Source organism: Ambystoma mexicanum, chromosome 9 (assembly GCF_040938575.1).
Source record: "Ambystoma mexicanum isolate Mex_15411 chromosome 9, UKY_AmexF1_1, whole genome shotgun sequence".
Classification (NCBI taxonomy): domain Eukaryota; kingdom Metazoa; phylum Chordata; class Amphibia; order Caudata; family Ambystomatidae; genus Ambystoma; species Ambystoma mexicanum.
In genome coordinates this window covers 762,199,263-762,213,906 of record NC_090931.1, presented here as the reverse complement: position 1 = coordinate 762,213,906, position 14,644 = coordinate 762,199,263, and the positions used below count along the sequence as shown (strand labels likewise).

General features: G+C 43.8%; 1 long non-coding RNA gene across 1 annotated transcript; it reads right to left on the bottom strand.

Annotated features, from left to right (window-relative positions):
* Positions 1-455: 455 nt before the first annotated feature.
* LOC138488592 (uncharacterized) lies at positions 456-9,622 on the bottom strand. The gene is made up of 2 exons (XR_011274688.1): positions 8,316-9,622; positions 456-2,841 (listed from the first exon to the last, which is right to left on the bottom strand). It is a non-coding gene; the product is annotated as an uncharacterized lncRNA (long non-coding RNA).
* Positions 9,623-14,644: the final 5,022 nt, after the last annotated feature.

The following is a 14,644-nucleotide window of genomic DNA, read 5'->3' as shown; positions in this document are numbered from 1 at the left end:
CACTTGCAACGGCATCCATGGTACTTCACCCCTCTGTGGCTCTTCTAGCACTAACCCCCTCCCCTGTGTGTTCTCTCTCTCTCTCTCTCTCTCTCTCTCTCTCTCGCTCTCTCTCTCCATGATTCAAATGTTCACAAGGCCTAGATGGGCTATTTGTTTTTGTATTTTGTATTTCCATTGTCTTGTAGTCTCCCTTGTTCCTTTCCATTTGCCCTTTGGGGGTATTCCCTTCCCTTTGCCCTTTGGGGGTGCTTTGAAACACAATTTATTGATGGCTAAGCTGTTAAGGATTTCAATCAGACAATACACCTGGGTCTCAGCCTAGCATGCAATGCACAAATGAAATACTTATTTATTGTGTGTATAGGTTCAATATTCTGAGTGATATACCACTCATATCACACCCCTTCTCAAAATACCCCAGGTCACAATGGACCAGGAATCAGGCTGGTTGGTAAAAGTAATATTTATTTATTTAAAATTCAAATCAAACACGTTTAATATATGGGGCAGAAATCACCAATGTGGTGACAATACAATCAGAAAATAGATAAGGCAGTAGAATTCACTTTTGAGCAGCACAAAAGATAAAACACAGAGAAAGGAACACTTTTGGCTTGTTGAAAAGCTAGCACTTGGGTTAAGATTTCCCCCTGCAAATTTCTCAACTCACAAAGAAGCATTTCTACACAGATGTAGGTAAGCAGCAGGTATTCAGGAATATAGAACAGTGTATAGGGTTTGTATACAATCTTCCTTCCCAAACAACAGAGAAAACGTTTTTGGAACTTTTACACTTACAGTTGAAAATGGCTGAGAAAACAATGAAAGGTGTTCCTTGAATTGGTATAAATTCATATGGGAGCAATACTACAAAGATCCTAACAAACATAAGCTAATACATGAGCAACAGTACACACTTTAAATCAAAATGGAAGTTTAGAAATACTTTGAATGGGAAAACACACATGTAAAACTTTTGCAGAATTACGAATTCCCGCCTAATTTTCACTATGTACTTTTTAATACACTATTTATGGATGCGGTTTTTGGTTGTGGATGTAGCTATAGGTCTTAGGTTTAAGTCAGAGTTGAAATTAAGTCTCTAGCTATAAAATGGAGGAAGTTATACAAGTTTGTTTTTTTAAAATAAAGGGGTGAAAATGAAAAGAGAAATCAGTTTTTAAAATGAAAATTATGCTTTAAACCAGAGTATTCAGGCTGGTTACCAGTTTAAAACACAGTAAGCTCTGGAGTGGTCCATGGAAACCAACCCTAGCACCCCCGTGACTGCCTTGAAGGACTCAGTCGGATTACCCGTGGGATGATTTTAAGGGTTTGGGATTTCACAAGACAAAAGAATTTTAAAGAAATTATCACTAGCACAAGGAATCAAAGCAAGGTTTCAAGACTGGTGTAACAATATTACAAGTTCTTAAGTTAAGAAGAGGATGGGTTATAGATTGGGAGAGGACAATGTAAGGCAACTATATTATGGGTTCCTGTGATTCCTATTGATACTTACAGTCCACTTTAATTTAAGATTTGGACCATCAAGGGTTCTGGTCACCCGGATTGGGTCTACAGACAGCAAGGCACTTCTGGCGGAATATGTCACCTGGGCGGTTCTGGTCAATTGGACTGGCACCTCAGACTGGATTCAATTGGATTGGCCCTTCTGGTTGCTGGACGCTGTAGATCAGCGGGATGGTGAGTTTCAGCAGGCAAGCATGAATGGTAGCAAGCCAGACTGGATCAGAATTATTTCCCTTACATTTTGGGATGATTTCAGGATTTGGGCTTAGCTGAAAAAGAGTTAAGCAAATGCTGAGGCCTTGGCTTGGTAAAGAAATCTGGAATCAGTAGCAAGATGAAGAATTCAGGAACAGAGTGCCACGTGGAAATCAGGATGGAGTCAGGAATCAGTGTGTCCCTGTGTGTTGTGAGGTTCCCTTATTTATCCTGCTAAGTGACATCACTAAGTTTATGGTAGGGGCAGACTTATAATCCACACCCACAATGCTGTGATTGGTCAAAGGCACAGTTTCCACCTTGCTTTTTGCTGGTAGGATGACAGAAAGAGTTGTCATATTTTATGATGTGACTTGGGAAACACCCTCAGTTATTTGGACTACATTTTTACTTTCCCACAATTACATATTTGTATACTTATGCCCACTAATGAAATTGAACACATACATTACATATTTTGTAGGTTACATTTACATCTAACTCCCAAGTTGGTAGGACCTGGCGTTGTCTTTTCTATTGAATTTTAGCAATTTTAATCATAAAGGTTTGGCCTAACAATTCCTAACTCGGTACATATATGTGCAATCACCCCTAGCACATGGGTACACAATATTAGATTTGCATCATTAATAGTTTTGGGACAATTAGTCTTTTTGAGTAACTTCTGTTCCTTACACAGTAAAAAAATTCTACCAACTCTTCACATGTCTATCATACATTCAGATTTCAATGCACATACTTTTCATTCCTTTACTTATTTTTGCTGCCAAGTTAAATGTCCTGAAGTTCTGTGGCAAAATAAGGAAATTAACTCCAAAATCACAAGTCGGGTTCTTTTTTTCTTTCTTCACAAGTGAGCAAATGGCCAGTCCTTTGAAGTTCACTGAGAAACCTCCTTCCAGAGGATGGAACATCCTGTCCCTCCCCTATAGGGATGAGTGTGCAAGCCTGCCATTGTCTCTGCCTGGGGCCCAGATGAAAGTCTGATGAGGTCCTTTGTTCTGAGTGCGCGAGGCCTCCCCCAGCAATTAGGTCTTCCTGCCAGCAGTGAAGTGTCTATCTGAAGTGTCAACTTTCCCAGGCTGATGACTGTCAAAGAAGAATTGTAATAGTTAATTAACTACTCAAGACTGGGTTTTAACTTTGTTACATACATCTTTCATTAAAACATATAAAATGAACATAGTTTATAGGGGCTTCTTACATTAGCAATCCTTTGACATTTTTAAAAGAATTAGGCCTTTCAACAAAAACATGCTTTCCATTTGCACTTTCTTCCTGGAAAAAACACATTAAACTGAGTTATTTTGAGTCCGCTTTTCCTATGCAGCTCATACATTTTATTCAGCACCAGTTCTTCCCTTGAGTACTGGGATTTGTTTCCAGTCTGGCTACATGTATCCAGCCTTTGTTTGAAGTTTCTGTCTGCACAGCTGAAATTGTTACATGTTGCAATTTTAGCCACATTTTTCCCATGGAACTAAAAACAAATGTTCCTGGACTCCCTTTTCCTTAGATACATTTCAGAACTGCTGTCAATCAATGAGGCCCGGTTCCTCTGACAACACTAAATGAGCCTGACATTTCATTACCCTTCTTAATCTCAATGATTCAATGGAAAATAAATGGATCTAGCACCAAAACAGCACTTTTGAAGGTTGCAAAACTACATTTTAAAAGGCATTTTCAGTTTTCAGCACAATTCTGCAGTTATGTTCCATGTTGAATGTGGCAAAGCCCACAGGCATGCTCCTGCAGTGATAACTCTGTTTTTACCCCCACTTTGACTGTGTTTGGCAGGGGTGCAGCCTTTCCTTGTTTGTGACCCAAACACAGTTTTGCAGATTTTGGCACGCACAGGAGTCAGCGCATCCATTTTGGGCTGTTTCTTTCCCCATGTGGAAAGTGATGCAGTGGGGCCCATTGGAATGGGTCAAAATATCCCACAAAGCGCCTTACACATGCTCAATAAAATAAATAAAAAATAAAATAAGACAAAGGGAATCTGCTGCTGGTTTCAGTGAAGACTCCTGGTTGAAATATGGAAGTTGCTGTGGCACATTTGTGAGATAGATTGTTTATAAAGCAGGCTGGGGCTTGTCAAGCTGTAACCAGAACCTGTAAGTTACATGTTGCAGGAAGTGTGGACAAACTTTGAAACAGGGACGAACACCTGGGACAAACACAGGTTTTTCCCACCTGCATCTGCCTGTGAGACCACTGTGACAGGCCCCCACAAGCAGGGACATCTGGATTTATAATTATTGTTCAAACAGAAACAATGGCCCTCATTACGAGTCCAGCGGTAGCCGTGCCGGTAAAACCGGCATGCTGATTCTGGACCCGTTGGGGTTTACCGGCTCCGGACTTGCCGGAATTATCGGGGCATTACATCCCCGGTGATCCAGTGATTCCAGAGCTGTCATTCTGTAAATCCCCATTCCTGTGGAGTCCCATAGGACTCAATGGGAATGGGGAAGTGGAAACACCGGCACCACATGGTAATGGTGCCGATGTTTGCTCGTCCATCTGCGGTCGGTGGATTTACGCCCACCAGGTCAGAACTACTAGTTAGCCAGTCTGGAAAACTGTGTCGGTACAGTTTTACCAGCACCATTAAATCCGGACCAGCTAACTTGTAATGAGGCCCAATATGTATTTACAGTGCCTCCCCTTGCAGCTGGCAGCAAGTCTGCCTCACTGCAATTTGCAGAGAGCAATGTTTGGAACTTGGTCTGTTGGCTTCATCAGAGCTGCCCGATCTGTGGCTGCAGATCTCCAGAATCCAAGATAGATGCCTCACTTATTCACACCTCAGACTATGAATGTGTGTTGCATCAATCAGAGGAATCAGAGTCAGTTAGGGGTTGTAAAGAACTATGGTGATTAACGCAGTCCGTAGGCCCACGTGGAACAAAGCCCCTGCTGAAGGCAATTACACAAATATCGTTTCAGTCGGCAGAAAGATGTGCCTAGAAAAAGAGCCATATGCTTTGGAGAGTTATAACCGTTAAGATTTGTATATGTAGTGAGCAGGACATTGTGGGATTGTGCAGCAAGGAGGATAGAGGCAGATAAATGGTTACAGAGAATAAGAGGCACTAAGAACAATCAGGAAGAAGCCTAGGAGGGGGCTAAGAGGAGTGGAGTAGACACAGGATGAGAGTAGATAGCAGGAGCAGGAGAAGGAGTTGAGAACAACCAGGAATGAGGAATGAGGATAATGGGTCAAAGGAATCCAAGGTTGCAGCCTCCCTTTTGACAACTCAGACTATATATGGGTATGACTTCACACAGAGGAATCAGAAACAGTTGGGTGATTACACAATCCCAAGGCTCACATGGAACAAAGGCCAGCCGGAGTGCAATTACACAATCACTGTGTCAGTGGGCCTAAATGCTGGCCTATAAAAATGGCCATACACTTTGGAGAGATGTGGGTGTTAGGAGTTGGATATGTAGAGAGCAGGAGAGTGTGTGTTCATGCAGCGAGGAGGTTAGTGTCAGAAAGAAGATTAGAGAGAACAGGAGTAATGAAGAGGAGGAAAAACAGTGCGAGAAGAGCTACCTGGAGGAGAGAAGAACAATCAGGAAGAAGGATCTGGTGGGTGGTTAAGAGGGGTGGAGAGAAGATGAAGGAGGCTGAGAGGAATTATCAGGAGGAGGAGAGAAGAACTAAGGAGAAGGAAGTGGAAGGAGGATATTAGGAGGAAAGCAAAACTGAATGGGGTGGACTGAAACATCTGTGCAAATGAAAGGGGGGTGAACACCTACGGGTAAATATTTGGAGGTGAATGAAAGGAGATATCAAGAGAACGCATAGACAATATATAAGGACCTGGTGGTGGGTAAAAAAAACAACACCACCTTTTAAGAATCTTAAATGGAATAGGATGTAGGTAAGAACTGACACACAATCTGATAAGGGTTATTGGTGGAGCAGGGACACCTTTCAAGGTTTTCACCCAGGTAGTTCTGTCAAGAAGGTGTCATCTTTTGTTATGAAGCAGAAACATTGACTTGTGCACTTTTTGGGGCATGCCATCATCCTTCATAATTGTGTTGCAATTATGGTAATGTCACGTCGACATTTATACTTCAACACACATATCGGAATGGTATATTGTAGTATGCGTTATGCAAACTGAGACTTGTTATTTGTTTCCTTGAACGTAAAGTAATTGCTGATGTGCTAGCTATTCAAAGTAGGCAAATGGAAGGAAATTATTTGAATTATAATACACCATGCTGCATCACAATATAATGCACTTCTGCTGAATTGGGCAGCATTCTTGGTGTCTTATTAATCTGAGTAGGCAGCAACACTGGATGCAATGTATCTGTTTCAGTCCCCTACAGCAAACTGGATTTGAAGCCAGACTTGTTACTTGGACTGTATGCTTAATTAGGGTGGCCTGATTTGCAGCCGCAGACCATAAACAGCCAAAATGGTGACCGCGCCTATTACCACCTCATTCAGTGGATGTGTGTTGCCTCACTCAGCGATATCAAAGACAGCTGGGCATTTTATAGTGATATTTTAGTAAGACAATCACAAAGCTCACACTGAACCAAATACAGCTGAATACAAATGTGCGATTACTGTGTCAGTGGGCAAAAAGGCTAGCCTATAAAAAAGCCATAAACTTTAGAGAGATATTTGAGTGAGGAATTGGATATGTGTAACACAGAAGAGTGTGCTGATGTCTAGAGGAAGAGATAATGTTGCAGAGAATAAGAGGATTTGGGAGAAGTGAAGCACTGTTCTAGGAGCCATCAGCAGGAGTAATGAACAATCAGGAAAATAAGCTGGTGGGTGTATAAGGGAATTGGAGAGGTGTTGAAGGAGTTTGAGTTGAGTTATCAAGAGGAGGGAACACTTAAGGAGGAGGAAGTAGAGGGAGAAAATTAGGCTGGAAAAGGAGGAAAGGTAGGTTGATAGGAACTACTAGGTGAAGAAGGGTAAAGGACATCTGAAGGGAAATAGTTGGGGAAGAGTGAAAGGCGTTCCAAGAACCAAATATGACAGCATAGATTAGAAGAACCTGAAGTTGGTGGAGGTTAAGGAAAACCTCAAGTGATGGAAAGAAACTTACAAATGAGTAGATGAGAAGAGCCAGTGTTGACAAAAAGGAGACTAAGGGTTAAGCTAAGCGGAAAAATGCCATGATGGCGAGGGTAGAGAGAACAGAACATGGTGAACCATAACCGAGTAAAGGGAGATGGTGATACAGGAGGATGGAATGGAGGGGAACACCAGATCCCAGGAAGTAGAGTAGCTAATGTGGAGGAGGTGTGTGAGACAAATGGCAATAAACTAGCGGAGTGGTTGAGATAAAAGTAGTTACTGAGACTGTGGTAGTGACTGTATGGGGTTACCCTGGAAATCCCAGGGTCACCCTGGAAATCCCAGGGTCCTCCCTCATATTTGCCTACATCCAAAGGAATCTAATACCCGGCCTGCATGCAGAATCCAAGACCATCAAAGGATGCTGACCCCTTTCCAAATTACGAGTAGAAAGAATGTCACTCTGACAGCTTCTATTAAAGCCAAACAGCCAAGCACAAGAGGCCAAGAAAGAAGTGCAGATATGGCAGAATATTTTATTTATTTTTGCTTTGAAATATTATGCTGTTGTATCCCTCTGATTAAATGAGCTCTGCTCAGCAAGCCTCACTTTCCAGTGCTCTATGCTAAATAAAAAATGTATTGTGCACATGTGTACTTGTGCTGCACTCTCTTTACCAGCACACCAACAGCTGCAATGTGATTTGGCAACACAGCTGCTACATAGTATCATCTGTTTTTCAGGATCAGCTTGCTGCAATCCCATTAATGCCAGATCCATGGACTGCATTTAACTGTCAGCCCTCGTGTAATGTTGGCGCAATGTTGGTTTAATGTAAATATACAACTATACCTAGTGTTCTACAGTGTCCTATGAAGAGATACAATTATAACTGCCAATACCCATATGATGCCATTTTGTTATTAACTGGTTTCCGGTGACTCCTGCAGTAGTGTATTGCTGTCTGGAGGTGGACGCTTTATCCAGAGCAGAAATTGGGCTGAGCCTTGGATCCCCTTTGTTCTTTGCTGGGAAGCCCTGACATCTTCCCCGGAGAACGGGACATACCTTCAGGGTGTAAGGTGGGATCTGGGTGCCTTGGACGGATCTCTATTACACAATTTAACAGTCAAAGAAGGGCGTTAATTGCTGAAAAAAATGTGCATTGCACACAGACAGGAGACAGAGTAGATTAGTGTAAAATGGATATGTATATTGGAAGAAGTGTCCCACCATATCAAAAAAGTCTACACCACACTTTCTGTGACCCTCCTATCTTACTGCAGACAAGGCACTCTGGGAGCGGACATCGGAAGGTAACGCCCTAATCCCTTAGCAATGGTGCTGTTTATATAAAGACCCTTGAACTTTGAGACTTTGGCTTCAAGTTGTCTGTTGAGCTGTTACAACACTCTACCACTCTTGCACACGCACGAATATTGTATTCACAACACACAGGCACCCTAACACTTGTTTTCTCTTTCGTTAACTTACCTTTCCATGCTGTCATGTTGTTGCCTCTGATCTGTGAATCTCTTTTTCGGCGGCTACAATTCTTGAAGTCACCCTGTGAAGACAACTCTTGTGGCGACTAAGGGATGGGCAGGTCCATGGAACTAAACAGTCACCGACCGAGCTGGTTAAAAGCAAGGCTGCAATTCCAACAGGGTATGTGTTTTCACCAAGGACTGTATGCCACCCCTGTGCTGCCCCAGTCCTCCACCTTGCTGCCTGAAATTAGCTATAGTCACTCTGGCCTGTGTGGCACCAGGCACAGCGGCTGTGGGCAGGAAGAGGCAATATTTGAATGCAAGTTTCTTTTGTTTCAACCTCGTCAGACTAAGAAGGTGGCAGGCGGGGCACCCCAGGACATGAAGGGCAGCCTAGAGTCCACTGCCAGCCCCACCTATCACCACCTGTGACACCATTCTAATTCTAGAGGAGATTTCTTCAGTGCAATTAAACTAGATCACCATGGTTTCCCCAGCGTTCCCCTGTCCTCTGGCTTCACACAACCATTCAGAGGGCCTGCCCATGTATTTGCCAGGAATAGAATGTAGTCAGAAACGGCCACACAAGCTGACAAGCGTTCTTAGTGAAGGCGGGCAAAACAATGTTTACGTTTTCTGTCAAGAAGGTGCAATCATTATTATGGAACGGAAATACTGACCCGTGCACTTTTTGCAGTCTATCACCATCCATCACACTTGCAGAAATATTGAGGCGATATATGATACTATGCGGCGTGCAACCTAGGACCAAAGGCGTTATTTGTTTGCTGGAAACATCGCATAATTGCTGACGTGCTAGCTATTCAAAGTAGGCCAATGGTAGGACGTAATTGAATTGAAATACAGCATGCTGCATCACAGGGCAATTCGTTTCTGCTGAGTTGGGGAGCATTCACGGGCCACATACGAATTCTGAGGAGGCAGCAGCATCGCCTGCAATATATCCCTTCTACTCCCGTATTGGAGAGCTGGACTTGTAGTCAGGCTGCGCCGGTGTAGCATAATTAAAATGAGGTCCTCGCTGACGCATACATTCCTAACGCTTTGACTGACAGCTGTAACAGACGTATAGCCACGGTCAGCACAACGGCAAGTGACATACACTACACGCAGCTATTCATTAGATTTACTGCTGCTGAAATATGACATTAGTCTCTTCACGAGCATGACAATTCATCAGTGCTGCTGGCCTCCCAGAAGCTCAACCTTGGGAACGAGATGCTCTTTATAAAAGTGCCTACTCAGTCAGGAAGAAGTAAATCCACTCCTGACACTGACATCTGCCGCTTAGAAAAGTGTTCCGCATTTGCTGCACGCGCTGCAAGAATGGCGAGTCGCACCATTATGATGTAATTGCTGGAAGTCATGCACGCCCAGCCCGTTTTCCACCTGCTGGTAATCGCGCATGACAACAGACGACCCTCCTTTAATGAGCAGAGCGTCAATGCATCAGCAGGCCCAGCTGCCAGCGCTGTCGCGAAGACTTCCGCTTAGACCCCCCCCCCCCCCAGGATAGGCGACTGCTAACGGCGAGGTCAGATTAAGGAACGATCAATGGAGCCGTCTTGCGTCACCTTGTTGATTATCATTTCTGTTAAGCTGCTGAACTGAAAGTGTGGTTCGCTTTGATAAATTATCTGCTTCGAAACAACGTGCCACAGGGCCCGCTGCAGCCTACGCAGAGCACAATGTTAATAGGCGGCTGCCACCCTTTCTGACATATGCAAGTAATATGCGTTAATTCTGGGCACGTCACAGGACTCAAGATGAAAAGACATGGAAGGATGTCTCTGTTTCCCCCGGATCAGAGCCGGGGTGAGCACAGGCAATGACAGAAGGGACTGAATTATCTGCTCCAAATGACTACTAAATAGGTTGGTATAGTCCCATCAAATCGCGGGCCGCGCCCCGCGGCCACGTGTACTCTTATGCTCCCAGAATGTATAAAGTGTGCTCTTCCTTGGTCTGAAGGTGCTGCTGGCTTGTTTGAGAGTGAGCTAACAGTGAACGTCTTTAGGTTCTTGCGCACCGGACCTGGAAGGAGGTGCAGGAGCGAGGTGCATTTTCTGTCAAAGCATATGAGGTGGCGTCGTGCATGGTGGTCAACATTGTGTCGCGGGGTATGTTTGTTGTGTTTGGAGTTTGAGTGATATAATAAAGACTTTTTTATTCCGGAGGTTGTTCCCAAGAGTCCAGGAAGGACAGGAAGGGGTGAAGGTGGACATAATCGGTACCAATTCGGTGTGTACCACTTTTGCACGTCCCGTGTCACTTAGCCTTGCCAACAGTGACGGGACTATGACAGATTTGATGCACATGCAGTGTCCATTGAGAAGTCCTGGAATTACACACAATATGAAAAAACCTGCCCTTGGACCCATGCTACCTCACTTGCTCAGTAGAGGTATTACCTTCTTTCACAGTGATATGAAGTTAATCAACCACCAAAGGGTTTTTACAACATAAATGTACATTTGACAAGGGACGTACACTGTTCAAGAAATCAAGTGAAACATTGCTCAACGTAGACACAGTGAGGAACCTTTCAGTACGTGCTATGTAGACAGGGGTGTTGCTAGGTCTGGAAAAGATCTGGGACTACGCTCATGTCATGACTGTAGAGACTCGGGGCTAGCTAGCTTTTTGGTTTTAGCCCCTGAGCTTCTATCTGGGGCTATAACCGAAAGACCCAGGGCTATAGACCCCGCAGCCCCCAGGGCCTCCTCGTGAAACCTCTGTATGTAGGCTTGCCTGAAGATCGGGTATACTCTCAGCCAGTGATTTTCAATCTAAGATAATGAAAACACAAAGACTGTGAAACAGCAGATACATAATGCAGCGGAAGGTGCAACAATTTCTTTCGGAAGTTTAGTTTGGGGGTCATGTTCGTAATGACAGACTAAAATTCATGCATATACTCTTGGACAAGTGTATATGAAAAATATCTATACATTTATTGTGGGCCGGACAAATAAAAACAAGTAACTTTAGCAATGAGAAAAACATTTATCACACAAATCCTTAACTACACAATATATATAAAACACATTTCCGATTGAAATTTTAGTTAGATGGATTAACCACAACCTGTGAAGAAAGGGTTAAGTTAACACACAAATGGCATTAAGTAATTCTTCATAGTTCGCTTCCTAATGTTCGAGTCCAACCCTAAGAATTTGGGAGCATTGTGCTTAACAGTACAGTTGTGCATAAAAACACATGATCAGGCAAATGAACAAAAAGCGGGTCTTCTTGTAGGGGCTGTAGCAAGTCAGGAAGGGGCTTGAGATGATGAAGAATTGGTTCCCACTATTCGAGTAAGCCCTCCCCTTGGCAGCAAAGCAGTGTTCAAAGGATGAGAATAGCTATGGAGCGCAGGCTAACCCGCCAAGTTCGAATACCTTTAAGAGATACTTGTGTGTAAAAACACTCGCTTTGCCAGGGCTCCACTGGTAAGTTATGCAAGTGCTCACCGACCCTTGGCACAGTCTGGACTAAACTCTGCCAGTTTAGTCGAGGTCACTAGTAAGTTTGAGTGCCGCAGTTTTGCAGTGCTCTATCTCTCAGGGGATGCAGTGGAGAACGATCGTCGGTGATGGCTCAGTTGCCTTTTTCTCAGGCAGTGATGCAGGAATCGACGATACAGGGAGCATTACGCACTCTCCCTATTTGGGACCCAGAGGAGCTAGGCCAGCGAAATGCGGCAGGAGAATGCATGGGAACATAGGCAAGCAAAGCCCTAAGTCTTAGGTCTGTACTCAAGGCGGCAGAAGTGCTGCAGATTACCCCGAGGTAGAGCTGGACAGTTTGCTGGATGACCCAGGAACACTTCTGAAGGGGCCTGTTCAAGGGCAAATCAGGGAGTGCCGAGAGTAGTTGGTCTCACTACTCCAAAGGGGCGAATTGCCTTGGTAGGCCTTGTTGATCGAAGAAGAAAGCAGGGATCCGCCGGGACAGTAGAGGGCAAAGGTTGCCAAAACCTTCCAAAGTCTCTCCAGTGGTTTAACATGTCTGTTTCTTCATGTAGAAGACTTGGCTCCTTCTGTAGTTTGGTGAGTACACAGGTAATTGACCTGGAATGGCTGCAGAGTCTCTTCTCATATCCATGATTAGATTTGCGCCAAAATCAAGGACTTCCAATAAACGATCCGCTCTCTTGCAGGCATACCAGACGTGGACCAAACACGGCCCACATTGGTCTTGGTCATTCTGGCACTTCAGACATCCTGGCACCAGTAGTATGGATTGGGACTTGACAGACCCAGCACTCTTCCTGGGCACACATACGTGACAGGTAGAAGCCCGCGAAAGACATTGTTTTTCGCTGGACGCTGCATGCTTAAATAAGGAAAACCCAAGTTACTCAACGTGGGTGAAGGCAAGGGGCAAAATGACCATGGGACAGAACAAAAGACTTGGTTGCTTGACCATTTTTGGACCTGTCTTGAGCCAAAAGCGGTAAACACAGTTTAACTCAGTAAATAGAAGTTAAACATTATGAAAAATAACTGCTGCCTCAAGCTCGTCTTAGGCACACTCGTACAATCACCAAAAACTCCTTTGAGAGTGTCTACGGCCATAAAACAAAAAGGGACCCCAGCGCACCGTACTGGAAGGTACCTTGTGCACTGTTAAAAAGTTACCAAAAAATGACAAAGTAGTCAAAGACTAAGGGAAACAATATTTCCCAGTACTGACAGTCTGAAGGATGTGTCCATTTCCCCATAATAAGTGAGCAAAAGCCCAGGGGAGTTCAGCTGAAGGCTGGGCTCCACTGGAAAAAGTCAGGTTAGGATAGCCACACAAAAGAAAAACGTTTGGGGGGTCCATAAATATAGGGAGAATTGAACTAAATGAAATCTTTCCTAACAGTATACAATGTACGCTTAAACATTTTATGCCCACATTTTACTCCATGCCATATAATCACTAGTTCGCATCACAGAGAGGGGAAACAGTGTGGAATATTTGTTCCTGCTTCCTTCCTCCACCCTCCCCACCACACAAATGCAACAGTATCTTTGTCAATATGCCATTTTCATGGTTGTGTAAATGTTGTGGATTCTGATGGTATACCCCTTCTTTTTACACCAGCAAAAAATCAGAAGGATGACATGTTAAAAATGTTGCCTGCATGGTGTAAATGTCAGGCGCTATTTACTCTTTTTGCACTGTGCAGTGCAAACAAACGGCATACAGGCTAATATGTCTGCTTTTACAAATTTCTTTTGCACTTCACATTGTAAATCACAAAAAGTGGATGGAGGGGACCTGTTGCAGGCAGGTGCAAATACAAATCTTCCACATGCAATTTACTTGAATTTTGAACATGGGCCCCTTTGTCTCCTTTCGTTAAGAAGTCAGTGTAGGATGTTGACTTTCCAAATGACCAGCAGCCTTATCCTACATTGCCCATATGAGCAATCTCCTCCACATCCCACCCATTTTAAAGACTAGGCTGGCGTGCTTAGTTGAAGTGCTCAGCGAGGGCAGAACTGACTCCATTGGATTGCAACACTACCCACTGAGATAAATGCTTGGGACATGTAATCATGTCATGGCTAGCCACACTTTATCACTAATCGGTTTCCTGTATCCATGTTGTTTAGGTGAATCCTATACATTTCCCATTAACAACTGTGCTGGGACACTACAATGCTTGAAAAAACGCTCAATGTTTCAGCCTTCCAGAATTTGCTATGCCAGTCCAACACTTTGTCCTTAATTTACAGCACTGAGCTACTGCAAGACTTGGCTCATACGATTTGGAACCAGATCATGAACTTTATTACCACGGTCTGGATGCTCTCGTTCCGCTCTTATGCCCTCATACGAAGCATTCAGGATACACTGTAGTATGTTTCTGGAAGTCATTCACTGTTCAATATTCCTGTTACAGAGATGCCTGATTCCGGTCAGCTAGAAATTCCATCTTAAAAATTGTGCATTGATGATTTACTGGAAGACCTGGAACCAGTTTGTAGAGGAGGAGCCAAAAGCCGCTACCAGAAGCCCCGCCCCTAAATTGCCTATCTGTTGGGAACCAGAAATAGTGACAAAGGCGACACATGTAATGATGACTATAAAATGAGCAGCCTTTGAAGCAATGTATCTATTAAGAAAACCATTCTTTATGTATCCACGAAAAACTGACAGCCTCTGGGGAAAAATGCCCGAAGAGCACGTGAAGACGGATGAAAGAACAGACTGGTGACGTCAGATGAAGTAAGTGACACACCTCAGAAAAGATAGCAAGACAGAAGGTGAATGGGCCATATTGAATCTAATAATGAAATGAGAATTGAGTGAACA